This window comes from Helianthus annuus, chromosome 14 (genome assembly GCF_002127325.2).
Source record: "Helianthus annuus cultivar XRQ/B chromosome 14, HanXRQr2.0-SUNRISE, whole genome shotgun sequence".
Taxonomy (NCBI): domain Eukaryota; kingdom Viridiplantae; phylum Streptophyta; class Magnoliopsida; order Asterales; family Asteraceae; genus Helianthus; species Helianthus annuus.
In genome coordinates, this window is record NC_035446.2 from 110560083 (window position 1) to 110576973 (window position 16891).

The 16891-nt window shown below is 37.4% G+C and overlaps 1 long non-coding RNA gene across 1 annotated transcript; it reads left to right on the top strand.

The window, feature by feature from the left end:
- The first annotated feature begins 14646 nt into the window (after positions 1-14646).
- Positions 14647-16548, top strand: LOC110905720. Its single transcript, XR_004878358.1, has 3 exons — positions 14647-14744; positions 16069-16151; positions 16410-16548. It is a non-coding gene; the product is annotated as an uncharacterized LOC110905720 (long non-coding RNA).
- The last annotated feature ends 343 nt before the right edge of the window (positions 16549-16891 follow it).

Sequence of the window (16891 nt, forward strand, 5' to 3'; positions counted from 1 at the left end):
CCATGATTTCAGTAGATTCCCAATAACCGCAACTTGTCATCAACCCCATACTCTACCAAGGATATCACAATTCGAGTCATAAATGATATCATGCACGTTACCCAATTCGTCAGGTAACTCGAGTTTGTAGGTTACGCTACCGATTCTTCCCAGATTGTTGAATGGCCCATCATGACGTCAGTTAAGCTCGCCATGCTCCCCAAGCATTCCACACCCTCCTAGGGTGAGACTTTCAACACGATACGATCGCCTACTACGATCTTCCAGCGTTTCCCAAGTTTATCAGCTTTCCTGACGGTTACGCGTTGCCGCCAATCGAATCCCGATCCAAACAACCTTCCCAAGAGTTTCGAGTACCAGTCCTGGTCCAGTAATTAAGTTTTCAACCATCTCAGTCTAACAAGAAGGTTGGAATTATTGTCTATATAATGCCTTAATAGAGCTGTCTAGTTACCCAGGTGATAACTGCCGCAGTAATACTCAACCATAGGTAAGAGTCCTTCCAATTTGCACCAAAGCCAGTCACACACATGCTCGCAGCATGTCTTCGAGTGCCAAGAAAGTTCGTTTTCTTTGATCGTTTGCCCAACGGCGATGAGCAATGCTCTGGTCCTGACGTGAGCCAAGGGCATTGGGTATTGGGTATTGGGTATTGCCTGACATAGATCATGCATAGGTCAAATTCAGAGGTAACAGAGTTGGCTCCTCGTGCCTAAAAGCCGCCTTTCTTAGAGGAACATTCACAACTATGAAGACTGATCAGTTTTCTGGATTGCAAGAAAGTGTGCTGATAACGAGAGTCCATCAATGATTATCCAGGTGATAATGTTTCCATTTCGAGTTGTAAGTAGACCAGCGATAAAACCCATGGCAGTCTGTTCTCATTTCCATATGTATGTTTCTGGTTGCTAATATTTCACCTTGACTTTCCCGCAAGTCAAACATTGTTCACATATAGTGCTACGTGGGCCTTCCTGCCCTGTCATCAATACAAGGCTTACAATTCTACTAAATCATCGAGGCCGGTGTGCATTACTCAACACAAATTTCCCACGGTTGTCGTATAGTGGAATCCATATTCATTCTATTAAGTAGCGAACATCGCCCAACTTACCAAGTCTTGCTCCTCCATGCCCCGTATGGGCTCAACTTGAGAATCCTCTCCTTTCAGTGCTTCGGTTTGAACAGGGCGAGTCTGCTTGAGTAGATTTGAGTCGATGGTGAACTGCAAAGCTCGTGCTCGTTCAGGTTTCACAGTCGAAATCATTCAAAAGTTCCATCCAGCGATGCCATCACATGCTTAGCTCTTCCGTAACAAAGGTATACGGGAGGCCCTTGTGATCGGTCTAAGTAGTGCATTCGGTACCATCCAAGTAATGGCTCCTGCTTAAATCCAAAGACCTTGGCTTCCACCGTAGATTGTGACGCATGAAAATCTTCTTGTAAATCCACCGAGTAAATCATGACTTTTTGCGTGTTGCGTCGGTGTGTAACTGAGACTCTGATTCGGATAGAAGCGATGCTCAGTGCATTGCAGAGTTGAAATTCAAAAACTGAAAAGACGTCCTCTGGTTTTGTCTCCCACGAACACACAGCACCCTGCTGTGCTAAAGAGGTTGGAGCTGTGCGGTCTTCAAAAATCCTGTGATGAATCTGCGATAGTATCTAGTGAGACCAAGAAATTGTTGTATCCTCGAAGGGATCTTTATGTCGATCAGTTTCTAACAAAATGGATCTTAGCGAGATCCGCGTGCGTTCTTACTTCGTTGTTTATACGACCAAAACGTACCTCTTGATTCCAGAAGTTACCTTTTAGCAAGATTTTGCGCGGAGTGGCTCCTCCCTCAGGAGCTCTAAAATAAGATACATATGCCGCCCCTGTTGTTCCTTTCTCCTGGTAATGGTTCAAAACGTCATCAACAAACATGGTTGATCCCTGTGGCCCATGGAGCTGCTGGTGTACAGAAAATCGTAATGGCCGAACTGCGTTTGAAATGTCGTCTTAGGAACATCCTCCTCCTGGACTTCCATCTGATGATTGCCCGATCTCACGTTGGTTTCCGGGTTGATGATTGACCCTTGCAGCTGGTCAAGAGAGTCATCAGTGAGGTAATGGGTGATGGTTTCCGACTGACATCTTGCGGAGTTCTCGATAATCATTACATATGTCCAACAAAAGCTTATCCTCACGGATTAAATCGGGTCTCCCCAGAGTGAAAAAAAAAACCAGGTCCAACAAAACTCCTATCCAATAGTTCCTGTGGTTGATTAGATAGTTCTTGCAACCCTCCTGGTGCAGTACGGTACGAAGTACGAGTAATCAGGGCTTCCTCTGGCGTGAGGTTAATCTGAGATTCTGCCTATCAGTTGTGGAAGTAAGCCCGAAAGTTCCTTGGTTAGCAAGCCAAGAGAAATCTCGAACAGTTGGTGGACCCTCGATCCTCTTTTTCCTTAGCCCTAACATCAGTAACGGCTGCTAACACAGCGGAGTAATCCCTCCGTAGACACTTCTGGCCTTCATAGCTGAAATAGCGCTAACTTTTGCACCACCTTGATGTTTGAGAACAAATAACGATTCTCCACACAAAGTTTTCTCCTCACAGGGTATATTTGCGTGATTCATGGATAACCAATCCACACAAACTACTGCGTTGTAACCATCAAGAATTATAGAAGGAAAGTCGATGTCGAACACTTGTCCCACAAGGTCGAGTTTGCATCCCAATGAGCATATGAGATTTCAATTGTCTTGCCGTCAGCCGTTCCCACAGCAGGTTCAGATTCAGGAAGCATCAGGGTTAAACAGAATAGAGACGAAGCATTTAGCTACTCATGCTAGTTACCATGTTAATAATATCCTGGCGATGCCCACGCCAATCCTACATATCCTTCCATGAGTATCATTTCCAATGTTATTGTTATCGTTACGAGGATTTCCAGTGTCGTTGTTGGCGCCTCCATTTCCATGCTGTTGGTTACAATTACGAGTATCTTGATGTTGCCGTGACTATTACCTCTAACGTCATTGCCTGAAACGGAGCCCCAAAATCTTTCACCAACAGGGACCACTTGTCATATTTCCGTGTCACGTACTAGGCGTTACTCATTGTGCTGGCAGTTTTCACGTTTCACACTGTTTGATTCGTAAAAGTTGACTCCCATGAGTCGCTGACTAGGGTTAAGAGTTCGATTGAAGCCAACCTGCTGGTGTTCGTTGCCGGAATTCAGGGTTGTCCGAATACTGGGACCGGTAAAGTGCTACGCTCATCCTCTTGTCCCTCGATCTAGCAGGTTAATTGAGTATTACATGGTATGTTACGAGAGTGTTGCAGAAGTGATCGCACTTTGGGATCTAAGACGTTAATACATAGAGTTCCAACCAATGAAAAGTATCGACTAACCATTCGACGCCGCAACATCCAACTCAAGAATGTTCGTATAAGCACCTAACATTCTACACAGTTCGCTAGGCATTCAGATGGGTGCACAGGTAATTCGATAGCATCGAGATTCGTAGGAATTCAGAGTGGAGTGAAAAGATCATGATCAAGTAAGAGACAATCACTGCTATGACTCTTATAGACTGTTATGCTTTACATCGATCAAATAATAGAACGGAACCCCTTTTTCATTTGCTAAGTCTCACTGGGGCTCGCATGCACCCCACATTATTATTATGTGTGCACCCACAATAATATTGTGATTTGCATGCTCATCTCAGTTCCTCCTAACTCATGTCAAATGGTTCCCCAAACTCGAGTGCCAAACAGAGGTTATCAGAATGATAAGATCACAAAAATCTAAGGACTATGACATGTTATCAATGCATCATAATATACGCAAGCAACTCATGTAGTCATTCTATAGTGACAAGTGTGCGTTCGTATGGTGTGTCATAAGTAATTGTGTACTAATCATGTAATGTATGCTACAAGTGAGAAAGACGAACCTTGCAATCTGGAGCTGAGTGTCATGGTCGATTTCGGATCTGTTCGGTTATAGTCTGGTTTTATAAAAAAAACGTTTTAAAACCAAGTTCACTACAACCAGTGGCTCTGATACCAAACTGTCACACCCCCAAAATACCACATGCGGGAACTCCGCGGGATGTGTGACGTACCAGGATTCGAGCCACCATTCACATTGAACCACGCATTGTATTTAAACAAAACATATCATTAATTGCCAATAGTAAATGTCAATCATAAGATTAAACCAAAAGAGTTGTGTAGCGGAAGCATATAGTAAATCGTTAAACAACTGTTTCATAATAAGTGTTCAAAACCAATGTATCAAATATATGTTTATCCAAGAGCCTCGATCCATGACCACTCCAGCACTCCCAGATAGCAAGTCCATGTCAAGAAATCTAACGACCTGCAAGCATGCAGACAAGTGTGTCAGACAACGCTGGTGAGTTCAAAGTTTAGTTAACGCGTTTAGTTACCAGATGTGTGTTACAACGGTTCAATGTTTAGTTTTGATGTTGTTATTACTCGATTACCGTATATGGTGACTAGATGTGAATACCCAACCCCAATGCCTCCATTTAGGCATTGGTCATGATGTCAAGGTATCAAACAACCTTGAATAGATGTAAGGGGTCTTATATGTACACGATGTGAATGCCCAACCCCAATGCCTCTAACTAGGCATTGGTCATGAAGTCCAGGTAATTAGTTCACGCCCGTCCTTTCGGCCCGGTGTGAGGGTGCCAAACCTAATAGCGCTATCAACTAAATACCTTGTTGCTTCTTCAGCAACACGGTAGATGTATGGGGTCTTACATGATTTATACTGTGTTCAATAACCAACATCCCAAATAAACAGTTTACCCAGTATTCCCTTTAGAAACGTTTACCAGATGTCCCAAACCACCGGGACGCATGCTTAGAAAAGTGCAGTGAACTCACCCTGGTTTGCTCGGCAAGATTATTTACTTGTTTAACAGTTTGATTAACCACACCCTAGCAGGGTTATCGATACAGTCAGTTACAACTAATTCATGTATTCAGGATTCACAACAAACATATATATATTGCTCACGTAACGCACCCATGTACTTCGAATCATAACAGCTTATTCATCCAACTAGAGCAAACACACAATCGCTAGCATGTAACTGTTCAAACATGTCATATACATGCACACATCATCTACTATAACACATTTCAAGTCCAATTATCAAACGTGTACGGCCCAAATATAAGACGTGTGTGTCACAATTTCTAACCAATCTAAAGCATTCAAAGCCCAACTAAGATATATCATATGCGGCCCTGTGGATGTTGGGCCCGATAACATAAGTCCAGTCAAGTGGACCGGCCCAGTGCCACCCGCAACTGAGTGTTGCCCGAAGTAACAAAAGATGCAATTCATATGTTACTCCCTATTTCCTAAACAAGGTGCACACTAGTTCTTGGCCCATATGATTTTCGTAAACATGCAAGTTCACTTAAATACACAACATGCATTTAGATCGCAACCAATTTCGTATCACATGTATATTAATAGTTTGGCAGCCCATTACACTATTCGTGGTAATGTGCGGCCCAGCCGGTGTCGGGCCCAACCGATAGTGCATTCCTCTGCGCGGCCCAACACAAATGGTCCACGGATCCAACGTGCAGCCCAATTAAACTAACATGGCTGAATGTACTTCGCGACCCGATCATATCTATGTACGTCTAACTAGTTATGCATCCCGGTAAATGTGTAAGGCCCAATTAAATGTGCGACAGGTTCAGTCTAAAGGCCTGCTAAGGGAAGATGCGATTTGTTACACCTTGTCGTTAATTAAGCAATCAGTTTCATCATATCATTCGAAATTAAACCATAATAATTGTCTCGATTATTACAATGAGCACATGGTAACCACCAATCATGAGTTTCAATCATCATCCTCAAACAGTTTCATTCCCCTTAACTTCCGTGTAACATCCAGATATTTATAATCATAATTCTGCTCATGGTGATCATCAATATTTTATGTATGAACAGCCTTATATTATCGACATTAGGATCAATTCACAAGGTCCATTTTTTATTACTTATTGTTTCAACATGTTCGATCAATAGTTTATTTCAATAACCTGATTAATAGTTCATGCTATAATGGTTACCTTATCATGACTCCATATGACCCTACTAACCTAAATGACCATGATCCAATCAAGTTAACACCATGTGCATACATTATCACGTAATTTACTTCATGTCTTACACTAGTCATATGCTAAATATCGGTTTCAATTATCCAGATTAATACAACCGTTGTTCTTATCAAGCACGGATCATTATGCAAGCAATACCAACACATGCACCACTAATTATTAACCTCAATCTTGATCGTACAGTTTCATGAATATCACAATACTTTGCATATAATCTAAAATAGTAAACAAGATTCGAATCATTAAAATTGTACTAACCAGGAGATGGGTTATGCTAAACACAAGCGATGAACTTCAAGGGAACACAGAACTTTGAGAGGTAGGCCGATCATGAGGGGAAAGAACAGGGCGCACTAGGGTTTTTTTTTTTTTTTTTCTAAATGTTTTCCAAAACCATCCAATAATACGTACGCCTAGTTTCACATGTATACCTAACCCACGAAAGGGGTTGGGCTCATGTGGTTCGGCCTGATAGCAAGCATGGGCCGGAATAGGGTGAAGTGATGATTTAGAAGTGTGTGTGCGGTCCAATGACACTCGCAACTGGGCCGAAATAGTTTAAGGGTGATTACGGCCCAATTTTAACTACAAGACCCAATCAAAACCTAATTACACAATCAATTGCGCCCAATAACATTTACGTTTAACAAGTTTATCAATATCACAAGCGTTTAACAAATTCACTAAAGCAAGGAGCGTGAGAGAGGAATAACGAGGAATCGGAATCACAAGACTGAAAGACACTAACCCTAACTCTGAAAGTTCGGGTTGTCATGTCACACCCCAACCAATGGCGGAAACATCGGGATGAGACGAAGTGTGAAGATTGCTAGAGACATCATAACGCTATTTGTGACAATATTTAGAAATTCCAAATTTCATTTCATTTCATAACTTCAAATAGTCAACATTACAAGAAATTCAAATACAACAAGTTTAACATAACAACATGATAACATAACAAAATTTGATACAACATATTAAACCCTAACATGTTTAAAATAATTCAATGCAAAAGCAAAGGCGAGTATACAAGTTTGGTACATACATAGCATAAGATAAAAATGTGAACAATTCCTCATAGCAAGCATGCGATTCAAGATAAACATTAAATATGGCATGTGTATAACATATCAAACCAAGAAAACGCAACTTGCTCATGACATAACCAAAGTTTCAGTAGAGGCGGGTCGTTAATCCTATAGCGCTACATATGTCAAGGTTTGGCTCGTACGAAGTTAATGATAAGTTCTACACATAAGAATCACCCAAATTTAAAGTATCAAGCCATCACATATACAAGCATGTTATAGGAATGTTCATGTGTTTAGACAAAAGTTCATGTGTAAGTTTCAATAGGTAAACATGTTACACCCCAAAAGTGATAAAAGTAAAAAGGGGGAATACGAGTATACTCACAAAGTTTGCATATGTTTTCCGATTATCCAATTGTTGACGAGTAGAGATTTAGAGTCCGAATGTATAAGGGTTAAGGTTCAAGTATGTTTAGAGTCGAGATTCGGTGTTTAAAACAACATAAAAATAAGATATGAGAATAACATGGAAAATAATCATTTAGTACATATGATGCTTGTTCTTGACACTAGGAAACTCGAATGAGTTTAGATGTTTTCATGGAACAAGGTTCCATTAGAATCGTGACAAGTTATCATAGTCTAGGATGATGTAATCTAGTACCCCGACATATGAACACTAGTCCATCATCAAAGATTCGATTATTCGAATAATATATTTAGGTTATATAATATATGTCCAATAGTTCAAGCATGAGGTAGAAGATTAAAATCTTCATTTTGGTACCTCTAAATGTCATAAAAGTCATGTAGGAGGTAGGAAGATCAAGTCTTCCATTTAGGCACTTCTATGTGTTCACCACTACACTTGATGTAAAAAAAACAACCAAGGAGGGTCATGAACATATAATAAAGAATAAGAAATATACACACTAACTAAGAGAAATCATCAAATCATGTGAGGATTGTATGTTTGGACAACCCAAGTTGTTCCATAATCACTCATGTATCAAAGACAAAGTTTGACATGACTTGTGGGTTAAAAACCCTAAACAAAACACCAAGTTTATGAGGTTTAATCCTCTGATTTTAAATGTCTCAACCTTGTTTTTAAGCTTAACCAACCATGGGATAAGTTGTAAGCATTAGGACATAGGTATGAGATGTGTTAGACACAAGTTGCATAGGTTTAAACAAGTTTTTGATGAACATAAAAACAAACAGAAAGTTTATGGACTATTTTGGGGCATTTCCAGGTCTGATTTCTCCAAGGAGAAGTCTAGGAATCGAACCCCATGATTATACAAGCAAGTAGGAAAAAGAATCGAGTGAATCGGATAAGAATTGAGTGAGTTATGCTCATTTTCGTGAAGGGGTGTCAATCTACTCGAACCCTTGCTTTCAGCTACGGTTTGGTGGATGTTTTGTGAGTTTTTAGGGTTGCAAAAGTGGTAGGGAGGCTGGTTATAAGTGGTATTTATAGGGGGAAGGATTAGGGTTTCAATGGGTTGGGCTTTGGAAGTGTTTAGAAGGGGTTACACCTTGAAACTAGCCCACAAAACCCAACTATATGGGGCTGAATTTTGCTGAATTGGGCTGCCATATTTCTTTATTTTTTTTTATTTTTTAAAACATTATAATGAGTAATTTTGTTAATTAAGTTGTGTAATAATATGCAACAATGTTTCCCTTAACTTGTAACAAGGTGAAATATGAAATAAAACATGATTTAACTAGGTAAAAAGTGTAATGTACAAGTTTTATTTACGAAGCAAGTTCCGTATTTTACAACGATTACGATGAAAGAATGGTTATAAGAACACAAGATTTCCAAAGATAGAATTTCACGTAAGGTTTCTAAATGTAGGATGTTTGAAAACGCAGGGCGTTACAGTCTCCCCTCCTTTAGGAAATTTCGTCCCGAAATTTATTCAAGAGGAAGGCTTGAAAGAGTTTTTGGCATAAAGGTGATCATTAAGAATTGAAACTTGGGACGTTTGAAAGTTTTGAAAAGTACCAAATTTTGGAGAACGTCAAGGTAGATTTGCAAGGGGAAGTTTTTTAAGGATAGTATAAAAAAAATCATACTTTCGTAAAACCTGTTTATTGAGAGGAACGAAAAGGTTTGTTACTTTAAATAAAGCAATAGAGGTATACTAAGTATAGTTTCACAAGAATCAAGAATAGGGAGGCTATTTTATAGGTAACGAGGTAAGTTAGGACTCAAATGTTTAAACAAGCTGGATTGCGAACGAGTTTTGTATAAAATAATACGAGTATAGAATGAACGAATGACTCTTAAAGAGTACAAGTATGTGAATAGCATAAGTGTTGGATAGATGAACGTAGTGTGTTAAGGATGAAGTCTCGTCATGAATAATCGGATATAATGCGTTTGTGAGTTGCGTGAAGTTGTATTAGGTCCAAAAGGTCTGCAACACACTGAATTTCTCATGGCACGTTTTACGAAAGTTTGGTAACATGGTGAAAACACTTATATATAGGAAGTACCAGCGGCGTATCCACCATGTTTTAACCACATTACGTTCGTTTCGTTACTTGGGGTCATGTTACGTTCCGTGTCTTACCATACACAGTAGTACACTCTATGGTTCTCATACGCCTATCACTATAATCCCGTGTGCACCCGCAATTATACTGATCGTCGCATGATCCACATAGCTTGTACTAGTTATGTATGAATCAAGGTATACATGAATTTGAAAATAAGAATGTGTACGTAGAAGAATGTCATATGTAAGCATGTTTATGTTTAAGCATGTATGGGACCCACGTAAGCGAATCCCTCGGATTACGCTCGCGTATAGGTACGAATGTACGAATCATGAGTAAGGATGAAAGTATGAGCATAAGTTCAAGTATGAATACGCATGTATGTATGAGCATAAACATAAAACGTGTAAGTTGTATGTGTACAAGTAGAAGCGTAAAACGTATAAGTAGTATGTGTATGAGTACAAGCATAAAACGTATGAACATAGGTGTAGGTATGAAAATAAATATTGCGTATATGGTGTACGTTGAGACATTGCGGAGAAAAAAAAAGTTAAGTATGTAGGTACGAACGATATAAATGATGTTATCGCGAGATATCGACTAAAATGTGTATGATGATGTGCATGTATAGTTGTTTAAACAAAACGTTGAGTTTGCCGAATCAATATTAGATTGAGCTTGGTTTGAAAGGTAGAATATAGTTTGTATATGTAAAGGAACATAAAGTACTCATTGGTCATGCTTAACGTATTTTGTGATGATTGAAATGCTACTTTTGTTTACAAAAAAAAGGAGTTCACGTATGTTGAAAATTTTCGGTCCCCATGAAGTCTTCTAGCCCACGTGTTTTGAAATTTGGATGACGAGTTAAGCGTTGTAGAGAAGGTTTTTTTTTTTTTTTTTTTTTTTTTTTTTTTTTTTAAATAACGGGTTTGTTTCATTTGCATCAAAACATGAAAATTTTGGACTTTGAAAGTTCTTGTGAAAACGTCGACCCTTAGAAAAGAAATTTAGTAAAAGAATTTAGTGATTGTTTAAAAATAATTTTAACAAAGGATTTATTGATGTTGGAAAGAGTATTTGGTAAACGGTCATATAACATCTACGAGGTCTTATAAGTAATTGAGAAAGGTTAGTTTGATTTCGATTAAGAGTGGAAGTCTCTAGTATGATGATATAATGTGAACGTGTTTCAGTTAATAAATCAGATGTGAAGTTCATGGGCAAGAGATTCATTAGACCGATTAAATTGATAGGTAGCATTTCGTAAGGTTTGGAAATTCGTGTAGTAAAACGGTAAAGACATGATTAAGAATCTCGTGTATATGATTTGAGTGAAAATGGATGGTAGAATAAGAAGTACGTTTGATAAACAATGTATTTTGAAATCGGTATAAGTAGGTATTTTGAATAATGATAAATGATTTAGGTATAAAACATGATCGGGTTTGCATAATAAAATATTTTGAAAGATAAGTTTTGGGTAACGGTCACCTAAGTAAGGGAATCACCCCTAACTCGTTGGTGAAGTCGTTTTAAGGGAAGAGGGGTGGAGTCAATCGTCAAGGTAAGGAAGTCACTCCAATCTCGATGATACATCTCCACTAGTTGTTACAAGGAATATGAATTTAAATTATATGAAAATCATGCGTATATAAGTGTATCGAAAAGGTTCGATATGTTGTGCGTGTGAAAAGAGAAATCAAAGGTAAACTCGAGGTTGAAAGATTGCATCGTATAAAATGAACAATAGAAACACATGTTTGACCAAAGTTTGGAGTGTTCCAAAACGGAACTTTGACTAACCAAAGTGGTCGAAAAGTCTTTTGAATTTGAGGAGCATGTTTTGGCCTAATAGGTAAAATACTCTCGCCGACAAGTCGGTTAACGGTATTTACCCTTCCGGTTACTACATGTCCCAAATCAATCGAAATTTCGAGACTTGGCGGGATTTATGAAAAAAATGCCAAGGAGTGGAACTAGTCGACAAGGTGCGGGTTTCACCCCTAACTTGACGATTTTGTATCCTAAGTGTGGTTGGTACTCGTCGGGTCAAAATTTAACTTCGACGTGTTGACGAGGGTCCACTAGAACTTGAAATTTGAGATTTACCATTAAGATGTGGATTTCACTCCTAGCTTAATCGCGATATCTCGTGTAAAAAAAAAGAATAGGTAGATTGAGAGTCGTTCACCAAATTGTGGGTTTCACGCCTATTTTGGTGAATTCGTCTCATTTGTACAATATGAGTGTTGTCGGATTTAGAATAATCGAGTAAAATGCATGAGGGAAGTGTATGTCGAAGGAGATACACAAACAAGTATAAACACATAAGAAAGCATATCAAGGATGATACTTAAATAATGAAATAAAACAAGTATTAACACATAGAGAAATATGTCAAGAATAACACATAAAGAATCGAACAACGAAACAAGTGTTAACACATAATAAAACAAGCATTAATGCGTAAGAATAACATGTCGAATATTACACATGAGTAACATACATGTTTAAAAGAGCATAAATAAGTAACAAATAAAGTATCATGTAGTAGTCCAAGCAAAGCATACGAATAAGGTTCTAAAACTATAGACTAGGCTAAAGCATTCCTACTTTTCCTAATTCCCTATAGTTATGGCTCTGATACCAATCTGTCACACCCCAACCAATGGCGGAAACATCGGGATGAGACGAAGTGTGAAGATTGCTAGAGACATCATAACGCTATTTGTGACAATATTTAGAAATTCCAAATTTCATTTCATTTCATAACTTCAAATAGTCAACATTACAAGAAATTCAAATACAACAAGTTTAACATAACAACATGATAACATAACAAAATTTGATACAACATATTAAACCCTAACATGTTTAAAATAATTCAATGCAAAAGCAAAGGCGAGTATACAAGTTTGGTACATACATAGCATAAGATAAAAATGTGAACAATTCCTCATAGCAAGCATGCGATTCAAGATAAACATTAAATATGGCATGTGTATAACATATCAAACCAAGAAAACGCAACTTGCTCATGACATAACCGAAGTTTCAGTAGAGGCGGGTCGTTAATCCTATAGCGCTACATATGTCAAGGTTTGGCTCGTACGAAGTTAATGATAAGTTCTACACATAAGAATCACCCAAATTTAAAGTATCAAGCCATCACATATACAAGCATGTTATAGGAATGTTCATGTGTTTAGACAAAAGTTCATGTGTAAGTTTCAATAGGTAAACATGTTACACCCCAAAAGTGATAAAAGTAAAAAGGGGGAATACGAGTATACTCACAAAGTTTGCATATGTTTTCCGATTATCCAATTGTTGACGAGTAGAGATTTAGAGTCCGAATGTATAAGGGTTAAGGTTCAAGTATGTTTAGAGTCGAGATTCGGTGTTTAAAACAACATAAAAATAAGATATGAGAATAACATGGAAAATAATCATTTAGTACATATGATGCTTGTTCTTGACACTAGGAAACTCGAATGAGTTTAGATGTTTTCATGGAACAAGGTTCCATTAGAATCGTGACAAGTTATCATAGTCTAGGATGATGTAATCTAGTACCCCGACATATGAACACTAGTCCATCATCAAAGATTCGATTATTCGAATAATATATTTAGGTTATATAATATATGTCCAATAGTTCAAGCATGAGGTAGAAGATTAAAATCTTCATTTTGGTACCTCTAAATGTCATAAAAGTCATGTAGGAGGTAGGAAGATCAAGTCTTCCATTTAGGCACCTCTATGTGTTCACCACTACACTTGATGTAAAAAAAACAACCAAGGAGGGTCATGAACATATAATAAAGAATAAGAAATATACACACTAACTAAGAGAAATCATCAAATCATGTGAGGATTGTATGTTTGGACAACCCAAGTTGTTCCATAATCACTCATGTATCAAAGACAAAGTTTGACATGACTTGTGGGTTAAAAACCCTAAACAAAACACCAAGTTTATGAGGTTTAATCCTCTGATTTTAAATGTCTCAACCTTGTTTTTAAGCTTAACCAACCATGGGATAAGTTGTAAGCATTAGGACATAGGTATGAGATGTGTTAGACACAAGTTGCATAGGTTTAAACAAGTTTTTGATGAACATAAAAACAAACAGAAAGTTTATGGACTATTTTGGGGCATTTCCAGGTCTGATTTCTCCAAGGAGAAGTCTAGGAATCGAACCCCATGATTATACAAGCAAGTAGGAAAAAGAATCGAGTGAATCGGATAAGAATTGAGTGAGTTATGCTCATTTTCGTGAAGGGGTGTCAATCTACTCGAACTCTTGCTTTCAGCTACGGTTTGGTGGATGTTTTGTGAGTTTTTAGGGTTGCAAAAGTGGTAGGGAGGCTGGTTATAAGTGGTATTTATAGGGGGAAGGATTAGGGTTTCAATGGGTTGGGCTTTGGAAGTGTTTAGAAGGGGTTACACCTTGAAACTAGCCCACAAAACCCAACTATATGGGGCTGAATTTTGCTGAATTGGGCTGCCATATTTCTTTATTTTTTTTTATTTTTTAAAACATTATAATGAGTAATTTTGTTAATTAAGTTGTGTAATAATATGCAACAATGTTTCCCTTAACTTGTAACAAGGTGAAATATGAAATAAAACATGATTTAACTAGGTAAAAAGTGTAATGTACAAGTTTTATTTACGAAGCAAGTTCCGTATTTTACAACGATTACGATGAAAGAATGGTTATAAGAACACAAGATTTCCAAAGATAGAATTTCACGTAAGGTTTCTAAATGTAGGATGTTTGAAAACGCAGGGCGTTACATGTCACATCATCCCCAACTTGAAAGAAATTTCGTCCCGAAATTTGACAAGTAAGCATAGGGAAGTGAGATGATAAATCAAAATTGCTGTAGATTTTCCTCAGGTGCCACACTGACTGAATATGAAGACGGACCTGGCGAAAGTCATCTTTTAGAATTCATATTTCGGAATATTGATGGTTCCGGTGATCCTTATATTCATTACCTTGATGAGGTATCTACTTGTCTTCATATTTGTTTTTTTTTTCACAAACACACATATGTGTGTATATTCTGTAGTCAAACGTGCATTGTTTAATGAATTGCAAAACCATGGTTTTATTTCTCTGGATGCAAAGGAGCATCTTGCTGCATTAGCTGATAAAATTGGTTCGTCTTTTACAAATATTGATGTACACAACTACCATCTGCTTACTATTTTTATACCGTTACAATATTTTGCTTTTAACTCTTTTTATCTTGATCTTTATTCTTCGATTATTACCATTTGGGGTTAGTTGATTTGCATTGACCCATTTATATACAAAAATTGAAAGCTGTGCTTATTTGTGTGTTTCTTTGATCCTATTCTATTTTTTAACGGCTAATTTCTTTAATCCCCTGTCGTCTGTGGGACTTGAACCCAAGACCTTCCCCTTCACAACTTAGGTGTTTTTAAAGGCTTTGCCAATGGACCACCATCCCATTGCAAACGCTACCATTTACTATATTAATTTTTACTAAGTGATGCTAATCTTATAGTTTAAGTGATCATAACACATTGCTAAACTTATATTTTAACTCACTCATAAGTAAATGGGTTATAATTGCTAATCTTATAGTTTAATTAATTTGGTAATACCTTGCATAGTCAATTTTGCTTTCCCTTTTAACCCGAATACGAATTCGTATCATAAATTAATTTCTTAATTAACATATGTGATCATGGGAGTTGTTTCATTTCATAGAGCCCCTTACTATGGTTTTTTTAGTTTATTTGGATACGTAGAGCTTAGGAGTAAACGAAATTCACATGAAATTGGGGATTACTCATTTATGTGCTATGTTAGGTACTTAATCACATTACTTTTGCTTAGTGTATTAACCTGTAATTAAACACTCTTCCCTTTACAACATGAGTTCGTTTACTAGAGGCGGTGAAGAAATTCGGCCCAGAACTCATTACTAGACGAATCATAACTGATCGATTTGTCCGTACGTGAAGTCGTTTATTAGTTTGAATGAAGAAACCGTTTTTATTTTTTTAATCATATCTAACATACCAATTATCTATACTTCTATTTTATAACTCATTTTGACCCGTTATACCAAAACATACCAGTTATTTGTTTTTATGTGGAGAAAGATTAGACTTTTTCTTGGTTGGTTTTTAGCATCTAAAATTGTCGATACAAATATCAACAAGGTTATATATACTTACGATGCTAATCGCTATTAACCCTTTCAAACTGTACGTTGTTTTCTTTCGAAAGTGACTCCAGAGTAAGCTGTTAAGTTATGTGATCAGAACTTTCGAATTAACTTTGGAATTGGGGCAGATGGAATGATCTTTGCAATGCCTGGATGTAATGGGTCTGATTATATCATGAGGATATTGAATTCGGATGGTAGCGAGCCCGAGGTGATATTCTGTTCTGCATTAGGTTTACATTGCTTTTGTGATTTGCATAAACACTCATATTCATGGTTTTTATATAATAAACCGAGAGCTGGATGACATAATAAGTTGTATGATATTAAATGATAGTAATTCCGGATAAGTATCACAATAAAATTGGAGAAATATTGGAAATGGTATTAGTTTCTCATGTAAATAACCCCTTGTGGATATACTTGAATAGTGAATTCGTTATCTGATTTTATGTTATTTCTTTCTCAGATGTGAGGTAATGGAGTTTGTTGCTTTGCAAAGTTTATTTCAGGTATTAATAACTTAAATTGAAGGCAAAGGTATTTTTTTAGTTCTATATACAAATTTCATGCTTTGTTGTATTGTTTTGGTGTAGCAGGTCTGTGGTGGGAACTAAAGAGGTTTACGAAGAAAAGAAATGAACGAGGAATCCGTCTATATGTGATTCCCCACCATCAAACCCGGTCTTAGCACTCCTTGATGTCCCTACTGTCTCTCTCTATTAGTCTTTGATTTGATGCTAATCTGATCTTTTTCTTTAACCTATTTGTTGAATTTAATTTGATGATCTAGGTTTATAACAAACTGTTAAATTTGAGCCGATTAGTTGTTCATGCGCATGTATTTTGTTGTTGATTCAGGACATTGGTGAATGAACCATCACTCCAGTGTTACATGACGCTAGTGTTGTGGTAATTCCTTAATACATATGATCACAGAATCTTTAAGTG